Raw genomic sequence first — 15,691 nt, forward strand, 5'->3', positions numbered from 1 at the left:
TTAGTGGGCGTAAGGAATGTAGTGGATTTCACTTTTCATGATGTCATGTAACAGGGAGTAAGAATGTGAAGTTCCTGACAAGACCGGGATAATATGCACCATACACATGGATTCAGAATAAACAATCTGGGTATAAAGAGAAGACTGTTATGAACATAAGACTGAGACGACTCTTGTGGAGCAGGGGACACCCTGAATCTGTTTCCCAGCCCACTCTAATGCTGCCTAATCACCTGTATTAAGACTGTGAGTATTGTGTGAATGTGTAGCCTAGTTGGGCACGAATACGTACAACAACTTGAGTAGCCTTGTTGGGCATAGTTATTTGAGTAGCCTTGTTGGGCATAGCTTATTGTAGTAAGATAACTTTGAAATTAGACAAGTATGTTTACAAGTATAAAGAAACTAATTAAGTTTAGTTGCACACTTACTTTACTTTTTGTCCGAATAACACAAGAATAAAAGAACTCTATTTTGAATGACTCAAGGTTCAGGTGAGGACAGGTAGGCATATGCTTAAAGAAGATTTACTGGAATGTCCTCAGATCAGGAGAGCCTCAGAGCTTTGAAACAACTCCATTCTACTTTTCTTCTCTCATTTCCGTCTTGTGTTGTGTCTGTATTTAATAAGTTTCCTTTTTGGCCAATTGGCCCAGGAATAATTCATTCAATACAAAACTTCCTAATCTCAGTTTTAAATGACTCATCAATAATCAATCCAAACAATTTAAATTCACCAGAGGATTATCCACGTCTCTTCAAGTCACTTTTATATGTTCAATAGTATTCAGGGGTCTCTTAGCTGAAATTCTTATTTAATATTCAAATCTCTAGTGGTCTTAGGGTAGCTACTTATCCAGCAAATAGTTTCTGTCTCTTTAAATAGTTAGACGGTTCCCTTTTCATCAGCAGATGGAGGTCTCGCTTCAGTCTGCTCAGCCTCTCTGCTAAGCAGACTTACGTGTAACCATTGTCCAAAAACATAACTAGAATTTAAAAATTAAAAGTTTAGCTTATTGTAATGAGATAACTTTAAAATTATTTTTAAAATTAAAATAATAAGTATGTGTACAAGTATAAAGAAACTAATTAAGTTTAGTTGCACACTTACTTTGCTTTTTGTCTGAATAACACAAAAATAAAAGAACTATTGGAAAACTCTCTTTTGAATGACTCAAGATTCAAGTGAGGACAGGTAGACACATGCTTAAAGAAGATTTAAGACCCGAAACAGGCCACGTGTAGACTCCTGGGAGGGGAGGGGCGGGGCAGGGTGGGCAAGGTCAGCCAGTCCTTGGAACAACCGGTTCAGCCAACTAGATTAAAATTAACATCTGGTTCACCCGAACCGGTCTGAATGGGCTGAATCCCACCCCTGCATGTAACCATTGTCCAAAAACATAACTGAAATTTAAAACTAAAAAGTCTATAACATTAATTCCACATGATCTCGTAAATATTACTATATTGCTAACAAGTTAAAAAATTTCAGTCTTTGGCTCCCTCGTGTGGTGAAACAACACCTCCAAATACAAGCTGCACGTTAATATTCTCCTTTATTTGTTTCAAGTAGGAACGAAAGAGGCTTCAAGGAAATCTTTAGAGGTAGAAATTGATAAGCATAAGTCATAAAACATCTTTTTCAAAATTCCTTTTATATTTATGTTTTATAAAAATGTTCAGAAAGTTCACAAAATAGAGTTTTATGTGCTGCTTATTTCAATAATGACAGAAATTACTAATATCTCCTAGTTCTCATACCATCTAAAATCTATTATCTATCCTAGCTCTAATACTAATATCTAATATCTAATATCTCCGAGTTCTCATACTATCTAAAATCTATTATCTAATATATCCTAGCTCTAATACTATCTATTATCTAATATATTCTAGTTCTAATACTATTTGATATCTACTATCTACTGTAATATATCCTAGTTCTAATACTAATATCTACTATCTAATATTGCTTAGTTCTAATACTAACTCATATCTACTATCTAATATTGCCTAATTTTAATAGTAATCTAACAACGTTTAGTTCTAATGCTAACATTAACTATCTAACATCACTTAGTTCTAAACGATCTAATATCTACGATCAAATATATCCTACTTCTAACACTAATATCTACTATCTAATATGTCCTAGTCCTAATACTATCTGATATCTATTAGTTCTATGAGCTTGACTGGAATCAAATAATGCAAGCCATCGTTTGGTATTTAAAATGCAGTTTGGCCCAAACAATTTTTCCAAACGAAGCCTTTTTTTCCCCAGGTGGTATCTTGTGACTGTTTTCTTCACCGGGAGTTGAAGAAGTGTCTTTTTGTCTTTCCTTTGGAAATCTGGCAAATGAGGGCTCATAATTGGTGACAGAATCTTCTATAAAGTTGGTTATTTCATCCTGTTGCCTGTTCCTTGGTCTTCTGCTGCATGTTATTTTGGGGTTGATTAAAGGACCTGTTGAAGGATAACCCTGATGTAAATTTTCTCACATATTCCTCACAAAACCAACAGTTGCATTGCATTCAGAGTTACGATATTCGTCCCAAAGTATTTATAACCCAGTTCCAGAGTTCTGATGCTGTCCCGTCCCCCCCACTGTCACATGACTCTCTTTATGGTGAATTGCTGTGTTTTGTTGCTTGTAACTAGCCTTTTAAGCCAGTTTCTGGCAAAAATGGCCATAAAATTCATTGCCTTGCTTAACAACCACAATGTTTCCTTAAAGATCTTTTTAATCTTAATAATCATTTGCTTTACAATTGAGATATTCGTTTAATAAACAGCACAAAAAAAGTTTTAAAATCAGGTTGATCATGTGGGTGCCTTGATTTACTACCATCATAACTTATGATGAAAATTCTGAGCCCCATTACAGTCATAATTTGAGGATTGTGTATATTGGATAGGAACAGCATGATAGGAAGATGTTAGGTAATCCCTTCAGTGGCAAATGCAAGGGGATTATTTCATACTGCACGGGACAAGGCAATGATAAACCACTCCTGTATTTCATTCATAAATTCAGAGTTGAAGGAAGGGGTTAGAAATACACTCTCCTCACTAATTCAACTCTTCTCCCCTTATCTCTCCCATCTAGAGAGAAGGATGAAAATGATCCTGTTTAATCAGCACTAATGACTACTAATTAAAGAGTTCACAAAATGTAGTATTGCCATTTTTAAAAGAGAAAATAGAGCAAGGATTTGAAATATTTTTTGATGTCAATGAATTATATTTTTATTATTATAGTATGAAATAAACTCTGTTTTACCTTTTGGAGAAGAACATGAATCGGCTTTCTCTGGCTGACCTTTGCGCATCCGGTGTGCATAAATATTTGTAATGCTTAGTTCTCTTTCCTAAAGAAATGCATTATTAAATTTATGTTGATAATATAGTTTATTGTATTAATGTATGTTCTTCAGAGATCCCATGTTTCACGGTGTAACTCTCTCCAGTATCTCATTTTATTTATCTGTATTTTAAATATTTGCTTAGGCATCATTTGGCCAATGCTTCCTTTTTTAAAGATTCTGAAGGATAAATATCATTTTTTTCTGGAACTGTGAAAGTTTTGACCAGTTTCCCCGCCTCCCCTTTAATTTTCTATCAATACAGGCCTTGAGTAACATGTTTAAAATGCATGCTATTTTCATGTTAGGAGACACTTTTCAAGTACTATCTGTTCCTAGAAATGTTAGTGTGCAAAAGGCCTAACGTACATTAATACATTTATCCAATCTACAGTTTATATAGTTAGAGGCTGAAAGAAAAACCCACAGAAAAAAATAGGCTTATGTCAAATCAGCATTTAGTGAATAGCATCTTGGATTCCTTCTGTGGTAAGAAAAATACAGTCAGGTCCAGAAATATTGGGACATAGACACAATTCTAACATCTTTGGCTCTATACACCACCACAATGGAGTTGGAATGAAACAAACACAATGTGCGTTAACTGCAGACTGTCAGCTTTAATTTGAGGGTATGTACATCCTACTCAGGTGAACAGTGTAGGACTTACAGCAGTTTGTATATGTGCCTCCCATTTGTTAAGGGACCAAAAGTAATGGGACAATTGGCTTCTCAGCTGTTCCATGGCCAGGTGTGTGATATTCCCTCATTACCCCAATTACAATGTGCAGATAAAAGGCCCAGAGTTCATTTCAAGTGTGCTATTTGCATTTGGAATCTGTTGCTGTCAACTCTCAAGATGAGATCCAAAGAGCTGTCACTATCAGTGAAGCAAGCCATCATTAGGCTGAAGAAACAAAACAAACCCATCAGAGAGATAGCAAGAACATTAGGCATGGCCAAAACAACTGTTTGAAACATTCTCAAAAAGAAGGAATGCACCGGTGAGCTCAGCAACACCAAAAGACCTGGGAGACCATGGAAAACAAGTGTGGTGGGTGACCGAAGAATTCTTTCCCTGGTGAAGAAAACACCCTTCACAACAGTTGGCCAGATCAAGAACACTCTCCAGGAGGTAGGTGTATGTGTGTCAAAGTCAACAATCAAGAGAAGACTTCACCAGAGTGAATACAGAGGGTTCACCACAAGATGTAAACCATTGGTGAGCTTCAAAAACAGGAAGGCCAGATTAGAGTTTGCCAAACAACATCTAACAAAGCTTTCACAGTTCTGGAACAAGATCCTATGGACAGATGAGACCAAGATCAACTTGTACCAGAGTGATGGGAAGAGAAGAGTATGGAGAAGGAAAGGAATTGCTCATGATCCTAAGCATACTATCTCATCAGTGAAGCATGGTGGTGGTAGTGTCATGGCGTGGGCATGTATGGCTGCCAATGGAACTGGTTCTCTTGTATTTATTGATGATGTGACTGCTGACAAAAGCAGCAGGATGAATTCTGAAGTGTTTCGGGCAATATTATCTGCTCACATTCAGCCAAATGCTGCAGAACTCATTGGACGGAACTTCACAGTGCAGATGGACAATGACCCAAAGCATATTGCAAAAGCAACCAAAGAGTTTTTGAAGGGACAGAAGTGGAATGTTATGCAATGGCCAAGTCAATCACCTGACCTAAATCCCATTGAGCATGCATTTCACTTGCTGAAGACAAAACTGAAGGGAAAATGCCCCAAGAACAAGCAGGAACTGAAGACAGTTGCAGTAGAGGCCTGGCAGAGCATCACCAGGGATAAAACCCAGGGTCTGGTGATGTCTATGTGTTCCAGACTTCAGGCTGTGATTGACTGCAAAGGATTTGCAACCAAGTATTAAGAAGGGAAAGTTTGATTTATGATTATTATTCTGTCCCATTACTTTTGGTCCCTTAACAAGTGGGAGGCACATATGCAAACTGCTGTAAATCCTACACCGTTCACCTGAGTTGGATGTACATACCCTCAAATTAAAGCTGACAGTCTGTAGTTAATGCACATTGTGTTTGTTTCATTCCAACTCCATTGTGGTGGTGTATAGAGCCAAAGATGTTAGAATTGTGTCGATGTCCCAATATTTCTGGACCTGACTGTATAATTTAAGCATCTAAATACCTTAAGTTTGAGCTTCAGCGACTCGATTTCTACGTGTAAATTTGCTGTCATCGACTGAGCTTCAATAGTCTTCTTTTTCTCAACTGCTAACTGGTGTCTAAAAGAAGCAGTATTCAATGACAGCTGCTTTTCCAAATCCTAAACACATTAGAAATAAACCATCAATAAAATTGTTCAAGATTTGCAATCATACAATATTGAATTAGAAATTAGAGGAAGGTAACTGAAGTTTTATCAAATGTTTCCAGAAAGATGATGATGCTCACAATCTGTTATGCAGATTAAGGAGAAAAGAAATAGAGATCCAGTTACAATATATACTTTTAATTTCTTTTTATTGGTGGAAGAAATAGCCTTCTCCAATCCTTAAATCAAGGTCAGTATGGTCGAGAAATAGAATAAAAGAACATTAGATTTTATATATTGCAATACTTAGCAAAAGAGTATTATTTATTTAATAGACCAACATTACAAGCTATACTGTAAGGGAGGGGGAGATGGTGGAGGAGGAGGAGACAAGACTAACATTTTGTTCATTTCAATTATAATAAAACTATAATATGCTTCATTTTTGCCTTGGTATGATGCCAAGTAAGGTAGGTTTAGCTAATATACAGGTTTAAATGTGCTGGCTAGGCTCATGTCATCAGAGATGGACTTTTTCATCTGATTAGTTAAAGCAAGAGTCATTCTTTCCAAAATCTCAATTTTCTATACAACTGAGCCAAATATGCAAAAATGGAAGGAAGTGTGAAGAGCAAGAAGTTTTGCACCACATCCACTCAAAACATCCAGGTAGTGTTTTTCAACATTCATCTCTGATCGTGTGGTGAAAATAAGATTCATAAGTAATTAGCTTAGCTAGCTTGCCCATACCACTTTTAATACATAATTCCACCAGTCTAACTGAAGTGTGAAACAAAATGGAGCACATTCATGTCTCTAATCGCTGGATAACAATTTAAGAATCTGAATTGATTTCCTTGTAAAATAGAACTTTTGAGGAAGCTGTTGTTTCTAGTTGTTAAATTTTGTATGTGCAAAATTGATGTTCCTGCTTGAGCAGGTTTTCTGTTAATGACAATATCAAATGAATCTTGGTGACTTGAGGATGGTACGTGTAGAAAATGGTCCCTATTGCATGCTGAAGCAAGTCAGCTTAAAGCATTTCTTTATCAGGGTCTCACAGAGCCGTGCTATGTAGTTCTAAGCAATGTATGTTCCATGTTATCTGGGTTTTCTTATCACTAGCTTCCAATTTGGAGGTAAGTTAATTTATGCTGAAGTTCTCTCTCTTCAAGTTTCTTGTTTTCACAAAGTTTCTGCAATGCCTACAAGGCTTCTGTTGTTTTTAAGAGTTGTGCCTGAATGTCTCTCAGCCTCTTGGAAGCCATCCGCTCCTCTTCCTGAGATTTCCTGAGATGTGCTCTCAGAGTCTGCACTTCATTAGACTGTGTGGCCAAAACATCAGGCAAATTAATGTCTGCATTTTCATATTTCCTGATCGCTTTTAAATGTCGAGACTGAAGACACTTAAATATTTTATTTTCCATAGTAAATGTTTCCAATTTATTCCACAGAACAGATACTTCATTTTTCTTTTCTTTAGTTTTATGATCTCTTGCTGACAATAGACGGCAAGTATGTTATGTTAAATGCTCTCCTGTGGCTAAATCAAGATCAGTGTATTCTAGAAATATAAATACTTTAGCTTCTATTCATCATATATAACTTTATACCAACATTACAAGATATAATATATGCTTCAGCAGGTTTTCTGTTAATTTCAATATCAAGTGATATTGAATACCAAGAGCCTTGATAGTACAGTGGTCTAAGCACCCTGTTATTAACACAGCTGCCTGCAATTACTGCTGGTTCGAATCTCTCCAAGGCTCAAGGTTGACTCAGCCTTCCATCCTTTCTAAGGTAGGTGAAATGAGGACCCAGTTTGTGGGGGCAATAAGCTGACTTTCTATAAATATACAAAAGTATGAAGGCTATTGCTTAATGCATTGTAAGCCGCCCTGAGTCTCCGGAGAAGGGCGGCATATAAATCAAATAAAAAAAATAAATAAAAAAAAAGTGAATCTTGATTTGAGGATGGTGCCTGTAGAAAATGGTCCCTACTGCATGCTGAAGCAAGTCAGCTTAAAGTAGAAGTGAAGTTTACTTACCTTTGCTAGCGGTTCACAAATGTGAGTGCTCGTGCGCAACAACTCTGTGCATGTGCAGGATCTTCTGTGCATGTGCAGGATCTTCTGCGCATGTGCAGAAGGTAAAAAAGAGAATGTGATGACGTCCGGATGGGTGGGTGGAGCCGCTCGCCAGCGGCGCTACTGGTTTGCCCGAGCAGGATAGAACTGGCTCAATTTCACCACTGAAAGCATTTCTTTATAGGGGGCTCAAGGAGCTATGCTATGTAGTTCTAAGCAATGTACCTTGCACGTTGCCTGGATTTTCTTATCACTACCTTCCAATTTTGGGTAAGTGATGTTAATTATGCTGAAGTTCTCCTATCTCTCTAATTTTCTTGTCTTCAGAAAGTTTCTGCAATGCCCGCAAGGCTTCCATTGTTTTTAAGAGTTGTGCCTGAATGTCTCTCAGGTTCTTGGAAGCCCTGCACTCTATTTCCTGAGATGTCCTGAGAAGTGCTGTCAGAGTCTTCACTTCATTAGTGTGTGTGGCCAAAAAAATCAGGCAGGTTAACCTCTGCATTTTCGTATTTCCTGATCACTTTTAAATGTCAATACTGAAGACACTTCAAGTTTCTATTTTCCATAGTAAATGTTTCCAATTTACTTCGCAGAACAGATACTTCATTTTTCTTTTCTTTAGTTTTATGGTCTCTTCCTGACAATAGATGGCAAGTCATGTTATTTTTCTCCTGGGCATTGATGGTATGGTCAGTAATATATGAGCTCTTTTGCTGAGGTTTTTTTTAGGCAACATTTTACCTCCTACATTAAAAAAACCCATCAAGATGGCATATAAGATTGAGCAAAGTAAGTATTGCATAATTTTACATAAACCTCAGAGCTAAATGCTCAAATATGTATTCACCACATAGATTCACTTCATTTTATATAATTTCTTGAGTCAATCTCTAATGCAACTATTTGTTGATCAACCTATTGTGAAAAATCATACCTGAACTCTCATAATATGCGCTATACTCACATAATATGCTAAGACAATATATAGACAGCTTTAAGATGCATTGACTTCAAATCCTAGAATTCCTCAGCTAGTCATGCCTAAAGCAGGATTGCTAGGCCAGTAACCTAGCCACTATAGAAAACTGCCTAAACAGACAGATGGATAGATATACATATGCATACGTACATACCATATCCAAATAATGATAAAACGGTGAAAGTGGTGGACTAAAAAAGAATGAAATTTGCTCAAATTTGCCAAGACTTTTTTTTTTGTAATATTGGAACTATAGGTGAACTATACCCATCACCAATAACTGGTGAACTACACCCATCAACACAAGCCCCCTTACTTAGAAGGAGGAATTACTTACTGAGGGTGTTGAAAACATGTTAATATATGTTATGTATGTTAATATAATATATTACTTATATTAAAAATATAAAAATATATATTTAAGAACATTAATTTGACTTCCAAAAATATAGTGTACTTTCTACAGTACAGAAATGTCATTGTAGCTCAGCAAAAGTACAGTTACAGCACGACTGCTTGATTTTCAGCAATCTGCCAGCCACAGTGAATGCAGTAGTGTTCTGTGTGACCAATAGCGTTCTTGCCTTTTGTACAGAGATCACTTTCTTTTTTCTTCTGTGGTAAATTCTACTCTTTATTGCTGGAGCAATTGGATGATGAAGCTGCCGCTCTCTTCGCTTGTGGCACTTTTAGAGGAATCTGAGTGAAAATCTTTGTAATAGTGGTTCTGAGAAGTTCCACAGTTGTTCTCTTCTGAACAAATGCTGTTCTTGCTGCCATTGACAGCTGTTCTTGAAGCATTATCATGAAAACCACTGGAATAGTTAATCTGAGCACTTCCAGACTGGCTGGAACTTTAGCTACAGTTACTGTCGTGACTGTTTTTGGTATTCTTACTAAGCCTACCTGAAGAATTGCTTGAGCTTCCACTTTTTCTACATTGCCCATGTAGCTTATCCTCTTGGACAGTATGATGAAGGGCTTTATGATCAGAAGTCATTATTCCACCAATGGCAGGGAAGACTGTCTATTATACTTTAAATTTCCCAAAGAAAATGGCACTGTAGTCAAACAAAGAAATAATGTATGATGTCAACATTTACTTAAGGCTTAGGCTTACAGGTTTAAAAGCTGTTTCTTCTGATTCTGTTCCAAAAAAGATCTTCACAATTTTGGTCCCTTGCATTTATTATTCACTTCGTGGAGAACTAATGTGTTTATTAATTAATATGCTATTTTCTTAGGATTCTCATTCACAGGATGTAATGCCTGCAGAGTTCTGAATTCTTTCAAGGAGCCAAAAAGACTAAAATAATAGTATTACATTTCACAGAATACCTGAACTGACATTCAAATAACAGAATAGCAGTTCTCCTATCTCTCTAATTTTCTTGTCTTCAAAAAGTTTCAGGAAAGAGTTGGGGATGGAGAGGACCTGGTAGCCACTTGACAGACCTCCTTGATAGAGGCCTGCATCGCCCATGCCTCAGTTGTGGCCACACTGCTGGTAGAATGGGCAGTTACTCGTCTCGGCAACAGCAAGGCCTGGATTTCATAGGCCTTGGCGATACACACTCTAATCCCCTGTACCAAGGTTGAGGGGGTGACCCTGTTATCCAGCATGGCAGGCTGGAAAAAGACAAACAGTGATTGCATCTTCCATAGGGAGGAAGTCCTTTTGATGTATATGTGGAGGACCCTCCTCACGTCCAAGGTGTGCTACCTATGTTCCAAGTGATAGATTGGCTCAGGACAGAAGTTCAGCAGCACAGTTCCTGAGCTCTGTGGAACCAAGTGTTCACCTTGGGGATGAAAGAGGGGTCCAGCCACAAAACCACCCTGTCAGAATGGAATACACAAAGGTCCTTCCTCACCACGGAGCCCCCAGTTCTAAGATCTGCATGGCCGATATGATGGCCACCAGAAATGCCACCTTACACATAAGGGAGCGCAGGCTGGCTGCTCTTAGAGGCTCAAAGGGGCCCCCGGTAAGGGAGTTTAAGACCATGTCAGGTACCTGTACACCACTGGCGGTCTGAGGTTGGTCTCTCCAATGAGGAACCAACGGACCATGGGGTGCTGGATGAGGGAGTCCTTGGTTCCACATGCCAAAACCGAGGACAGGGCCGCCACCTGCCTCCTGTTGGTATTTGGGGATAGCCCATTATCCAGTCGCTTCAGTGACTTGATTTCTACTTGTAAATGTGCTGTGATTGACTGAGTTTCAGTGATCTTTTTTTCCTCAACTGCTAATTGATGATGAAAAGAAGCAGTGTTCGATGACAGCTGATTTTCCAAATCCTAAATACATTAAAAATAAACTGTTATGTCCTTGTAGGGATGAACAGACTGAGGCAAGACCATTTCTTAAAAAGCTAACAGTGTTTATTGTTAACATGTTTGGTTAACACTTTCGCTAGTTTGGCAGCTAGCGAGGCTGCTCGGCTAACAGAAGCAGCAGCTGTCAGCACTTTGACAGCTACTTATTTACTCGTGCCAGAAATGAAATAACCAATCAGCACGCAGTGGCTTCTGCGGACCGATGTGAAGCCAGGATGCAGCATTCCTTCATCACTAGAGGGTGCACACATAGTCCTCGAGGTAGGCAGGCCGCCTCTTGACTCGTCCGGACCTCCGCAGGCCTCCTGGTTCGCTGGATGTAGGTGAGAGCACTGAAGAAGGTTCTGAAGATGTGCAAGTAGGTTCTTCATCAGCTAAAGGAGGGCCACCCTCTCTTAGTCCAGTCCAATACCCTTGATATGATTTTATATTTGGCTGAATGTAGGGCTATGTCTTTTGCATTGAGAGGATTTGGCATTTCCTCAATTAGTAAAACAGAGAAAGCTGGAGCAGGGTCTTCAGCCGCAATGGGCAGAGGGCATCTACTTAGGGCGTCAGCATGAGCCAGGTGTTTGCCTGGGCGATGTTCTAATGTGTAACTGTAAGCAGCTAAGAATACTGTCCACCTTGTTATTCGAGGAGACAGGATAGGAGGTGTTGGTTTGGTCCCTGAAAGTATCCCCAGTAATGGTTTGTGATCAGTAACCAAGGTGAAGTGTCGACCATACAGGTATGCATAAAATTGTTTGACCCCAGTAACTAGTGCCAGTGCCTCTTTATCAATTTGACCGTAATTTCGTTCTGTTGGAGACAGGGTTCTTGAAAAATACGCAATGGGTGCTTCCAAATCATTAGTAGTTTATGACTTAGAACAGCTCCAACGCTAATTGTACGACGTCCTTAGCTGTTATGAGGATGTCGTTGAAATAAGGGATGACCCCTGGGATCCCCTGGAGGATCCTTTCCATTAAGGACTGGAAAATCCCAGGGGCTACAGAGACTCCAAACTGAAGTCTATTACATCTGAAAGCTCCTCTGAGTCACTATGGTCTGAGCTTCAGAGGTTGCCTTGTCAAACGGAATTTGCTGGTAGGCCTGTGTTAGGTCCAGTTTAGCAAAGATTTTACCTTGGCCTAATGAGTGAAGCAAGTGTTGCACAACTGGCTCCAGATAGGCTGGGTTTTGAAGAGCCTTGTTTAACGTGCACTTACAGTAGGCACAAATTCTCACTGAGCCATCTGGCTTAACTGGAGTGACAATGGGAGTTTCCCATTTGGAATGGTCTATCGGCTCTAGTACACCTTGGGCTATTAACTTGTCTAGAGCAGAATCTACTCTCTGTTTTAATGCAAAGGGGACCTGTCTTAAGCCCTAAAGGGGATACTTGTGGGTCTAAATTAAAAGAAAGGGGTTTCCCCCTGTACTTACCCAAGTTATTGGTGAATACATAGCTGAATTCCTGAATGAGGTCAGTAAGAATGGGCTCTTGAATTTGGTGTATACTGGAAATTGAAAGGCCCAGGGAGTGAAACCACTCCAACCCTAAGAGGCTGGGTCGCTGTTCCTCCACAATAATGGTAGGAAGAAGGGCTGAAAAATTGCCGTATTGAATATTGAAATGGCAGATCCCCAGAATGGGAATGATAGTCCCTTAATTTGGTGGAGATTGGCCTGATGCGTTTTTTGGAAAAGTTGGGGACTAATTTCTTTATAGTATGCCAGAACATCAGGGAAATAATTATAGAAACTACTAATATATTCTAGTTCTAATGCTACCTAATAACTACTATCTAATATACCCAAGTTCTAATACTATCCACTATTTACAACCAACTATGTCCTAATAATATCTAATATGTACTATCTAATATTGCCTAGTTCTAATACTAATATCTATTATCTAATATTGCTTAGTTCTAATACTATGCACCATCTAATATCTACTATGTTTTACTCCTAATACTATCTACTATCTAATATATCCAAGTTCTAATACTAACATTTGCTATCTAATATCTCCTAGTACTAATACTATCCAGCATCTAATATCTACTAGTTCCATGGGCTTCACTGGAATCACCCAATGCAAGCCATCATTTGTGTATCAAACCTCATCACGGGGTTTTTTTTACTGGGCAAAGGTTTGTTTTTTCCTTATCCTCTGTGCTTAAATTAGAGTTTGGATCATTGCTACTTAAGATGCAGTTTGGACCAAACACTTTTTCCAGAAGAAGCCTTTTCTTTTCCGGCAATATCATGGGACTGGTTTCTTCACTGGGAGTGAAAGCGGTGTCTTTTTGTCTTTTCTTGGGCAATTTGGCAAATGAGGGCTCATAATTGTTGACAGAATCGCCTAAAAAGTCAGCTATATCACCCTGTTGCTTGTTCCTTCGTCTTCTACTGCATGTTATCTTTGGACCTGTTGAAGGATATCCCTGATGTAAATTTTGAATGGCCTCTGAAAATACATACCGTTTTTAGAGGTAGATGGCAGGGGTGGGTTCTAAACCCGACTCTGAGAAGACCCGGTCCCGGTGTGCTGGGGGCCGCCACCGGCCTCACATTGTCCATGGGCTGTGCCTCAATCAGAAGGACTTGGGCCCTCCGCCAGAGCGCTGCCGGGGAGTGGGTCTTCCGTACGCCACATTTCCCGCACCCTACCGTGGGATGGAGATTCGGCACTGGGCTCTTCCCTCTTCACTCGCTGTTACTGAGGGAATCCTGGTTAGTTTCTTTTTCTCCGCTCCGACCCGACCAACCGGCCATGCCCGTGGGATGCCGGCGCCGACTCAGGAAGATACATTTGTGTATCAAACCTCATCATGGGGGTTTTTTACTGGGGAAAGGTTTGTTTTGTCCTTACCCTCCATGCTTAAATTAGAGTTTGGATCATTGCTACTTAAGATGCGGTTTGGACCAAACACGTTTTCCAGAAGAAGCATTTTCTTTTCTGGCAATATCAAGGTTTCTTCACTGGGAGTGAAAGCGTTGTCTTTTTGTCTTTTCTGGGCAATTTGACAAATGAGGGCTCATAATTGTTGACAGAATCACTTAAAAATATGCTTAAATTCAGTGGATCGCCACGTCCAATCTGAGGTTGCTGTCCGAGAGGAGAGCAGGGCGCGCACAGAGAAGGAGGACACACAACACCTGCCAGTCACCCGGTCGGATCGTGGGACCGCCCCTCACGGTGCCTCAAGACTGGCCCGGGGTGCCGACCCTACCGCTAGGGCCTGTGGGGAAACGTCCGCCCGGTGCAAGAGGTCAGCGGGCGGGATGTGCCATTTCTCGCATGTGGGCAATGACATTAAACCGCAGACAGCCGCGCAGAGCAGGCACGCTCTGACCCGACCAACCGGCCGCACCCATGGGACGCCGGCGCCGACTTGGGAAAATACATTTGTGTATCAAATCTCATCATGGGGTTTTTTTACTGGGCAAAGGTTTGTTTTTTCCTTACCCTCCATGCTTAAATTAGAGTTTGGATCATTGCTACTTAAGATGCAGTTTGGACCAAACAGTTTTTCCAGAAGAAGCCTTTTCTTTTCCAGCATTATCATGGGACTGGTTTCTTCACTGGGAGTGAAAGCGGTGTCTTTTTGTCTTTTCTGGGCAATTTGGCAAATGAGGGCTCATAATTGTTGATAGAATCACCTAAAAAGTCAGCTATATCACCCTGTTGCCTGTTCCTTCATCTTCTACTGCATGTTATCTTTGGACCTGTTGAAGGATATCCCTGATGTAAATTTTGAATGGCCTCTGAAAATAAATACTGTTTTTAGAGGTAGATGGTGTTTCTATTGTTAATGTCACAAACAGCTTCTTTTGCCTCTTTATCTTCTTCGTTTTCCTGTTTTTCAACTGGTTCGGTCTTTAGTATCTCAAATTCTGCATTCAATAGTTCCAACCCTTGCCTTTCTCTCCTGTTCTTGTGTCTTTCTATATTTTCATACTGGGTATTTTCCAGCTCACTGCTCATGCAATCCATATACGGGTTGTTTTCCTCATCACTTATCTCTGACTGGGTAATTTTTTTCCAATATCTCCCTCCGTGCTGTGGCCACGCCCTGCTGTCCCATGATGCATCAGTCTTTTTACTCAGTCACTTCCAGACTGGTGTATTTCTCTCTTCGTGGTGAAATTTAAAGCGTTTTTTAGCTTCCTGCATTAGGTTTTTCCTTTATTTTTGCTTAGAATATTTTTCCTTCGGCTGAGCCCTTTATTTCTGCTGCAAGATGGGGGTTTGAGTCGGGAGCCTTCCCCTCACCCTTTGCCCGGGCGTTTTGACATCGGCTGCCCGCAGCTGGGGATTCCGTCCTTTCGGGGCGATCCCTCCTTGTTTTCTAGCCGCCGGTGTGCGCGAGGGGCTGACGGCTGCCACTGCCATCCCCCACACCACTCCTTTCTGTTTGCTTTTCGTTGGGCTCGTAGCGGCGGCTCCGGAGCTCTCCGCATGGTTCACCCTGCAGGCTCTGACATGTCCTCCGCATTTCCGCACCTCTCCTGAGCGCTTTGATCGCCGGCTTCAAGTTTAAATTTGGCGCCTTGCTGGGATCGGCTGCCCAAGTTTCGGATCCACTGGTGGTGAGCGGAGTAGGTGTCTGTCCTTCGGGCGGTG

The 15,691-nt window shown here is 40.2% G+C and overlaps 1 pseudogene across 1 annotated transcript; it reads right to left on the reverse strand.

The window, feature by feature from the left end:
- Positions 1–1,537: 1,537 nt before the first annotated feature.
- LOC117669394 (uncharacterized) lies at positions 1,538–15,460 on the reverse strand (annotated as a pseudogene). The gene is made up of 11 exons (XR_015728292.1): positions 15,341–15,460; positions 13,937–14,078; positions 12,502–12,663; positions 11,700–11,874; positions 10,751–10,873; positions 9,421–9,524; positions 8,276–8,498; positions 6,769–7,061; positions 5,539–5,675; positions 3,285–3,372; positions 1,538–2,467 (listed from the first exon to the last, which is right to left on the reverse strand). The product of XR_015728292.1 is annotated as an uncharacterized LOC117669394 (transcript).
- Between the last annotated feature and the right edge of the window lie 231 nt (positions 15,461–15,691).

The sequence above is a fragment of the Pantherophis guttatus genome, chromosome 5, assembly GCF_059756535.1.
Source record: "Pantherophis guttatus breed Tessera chromosome 5, ASM5975653v1, whole genome shotgun sequence".
Lineage (NCBI taxonomy): Eukaryota > Metazoa > Chordata > Lepidosauria > Squamata > Colubridae > Pantherophis > Pantherophis guttatus.